General features: G+C 38.1%; 1 pseudogene; it reads left to right on the top strand.

The window, feature by feature from the left end:
- Positions 1-1,342: 1,342 nt before the first annotated feature.
- LOC131513184 (large ribosomal subunit protein eL30-like) lies at positions 1,343-1,668 on the top strand (annotated as a pseudogene).
- Positions 1,669-1,879: the final 211 nt, after the last annotated feature.

Genomic DNA, 1,879 nt, shown 5'->3' with positions numbered 1-1,879 from the left:
TAATCAGTGTATATGAAAGTGTATAAGTGGGATCAGATGCTACAAGGGAAAATGGGTGGATTAATTTGAAAAAGTCTGGATTAAAGTAGGGAGGGCTCCGTTAGTGGATGAAGACAAGGGGATTAAGTGGTAGATAGTAGTACCTGTGAAAAGCCACAGAGTAACTGACCTAATGAGGTAGAGATAATGGCTGGGGAAGTACTGTGATAGGAGGAGAAAAGATTATGAAGGACCTTGGAAACTCTGCAGGGAACTTACACATAAAACAAAGCAATTAGTGACCAAGGAAGTAGCCTGTTTTTAAAATAAGCTTGAGCAGACTCATCACTTTTGCCTACAATGAGGATTTACTCTTAGTCTTTTCACTGGAGAATTTTGCAGGTGAGGGAAAAGGTAGGAGTCAGAGAAAGCACCTGGGGACGTGTGGTAACTTGTCATTTTGTCTCTAGTTGCCTTCGGTTTTACTTACGAACTTAACTGAAAGCATAAGTGGAGAGAAACTTCATGCAAAAGGCTTCTTTAACACCTGAGTAATTAATGAGGTGCCTGGGTGGCTCAGTCAGTTAAGCGTTTGACTCTTGATTTCAGCTCAGGTCAGGATGTCATAACTCGCGACATAGAGCCCCACGTCGGGCTCCGTGCTGACAGTGCACAGCCTGCTTGGGAGTCTCTCTTTCCCTCTCTCTCTGCCCCTCTCCTGCTTGCTCACTCTCTCTCTCTCTTTCTCTCAAAATACATAAACTTAAAAAAATAAAAATAAAAAAAAATAAAATAAAATGTAAGTTATTAAGAGCAAAAATGAAAGTCATCTGATCATAGTGTTAAATTTGGATAACTCATAATAAATATTGAGCTGCTTTTCTCAGCCCTTAGATACACTTTATAAACAGTACATTTTATTAGGCAATTAATGGAGCTAAATATTTTTTCAACGTACGTTATTACTGAGTAGTTGCATAAATGTAGAGTAATAGAGAATCCTAAGAATAACTTCGAAATATACATTATTTTCCTGACTTTACCTCACCATGGTCATGAGACCACTTTTTCGGATCTAACAGCCTGACGCTTTCTAGTTTCTGGCCAGGCAAATTAAACGTGAGTAATAATAAACACAGATAAAAAGCTACTTTCAGAAACAGTTTTGTTCATTACAACTGACATTTTTCATACCAATTATTTGAATTATTTAGCATTTCCCATTCTGCCCACCCCCAGAAGGGTCTTATATTTATTTTTAACAAAAGAGATCTTATCCTTTCTCACTCCCATCCATCTTGGCAACTGCTCTTGCTTGGGACCATCCCGCGCCTAAGGCAGGAAGAGGGTGGCCACAAAGACGATGAAAAAGCCACTGGAGTGAATCAACTCTAGGCTCCAACTCACTGTGAAAAGTAGAAAGTATGCACTGGGGTATAAGCAGACTGGAAACGATCACCATGGCAAGCAAAACTAGTCATCCTCCTCAACAACTGCCTCGCCTTGAGGAAATCCGAAACGGGATACTGTGCCATGTTGGCCAAAACTGGCGTCTGTCACTACAGTGGCAATACTATTGAACGGGGTGCAGCGTGTGGGAAATACTGCATAGTGTTGCACAGCGGCCATCATGATCCAGGTGATTCTGATATCATTAGAAGCATGCGAGAACACAGCGGTGAAAAGTAAACCATGCAGAAGTTTTCCTTAATAAAACCCGCTGGAGCGCATTAAAATAAATAAATAAATAAATAAATAAATAAATAAATAAATAAATATTTTTAAAAAATTAATTAAATAAATAAAAGGGATCTTAAAAATTTTTAAAAAAACAAAATAAACTAAAAGTTCAATTGAATTGGATTTAAAATTAAAGTCAGAAAATAGAACAAAGCATTAA

Source organism: Neofelis nebulosa, chromosome 5 (assembly GCF_028018385.1).
Source record: "Neofelis nebulosa isolate mNeoNeb1 chromosome 5, mNeoNeb1.pri, whole genome shotgun sequence".
In the NCBI taxonomy this organism is placed as follows: domain Eukaryota; kingdom Metazoa; phylum Chordata; class Mammalia; order Carnivora; family Felidae; genus Neofelis; species Neofelis nebulosa.
Note: the sequence above shows the minus strand (reverse complement) of the source record. Positions and strands in the feature narration are given on the sequence as shown.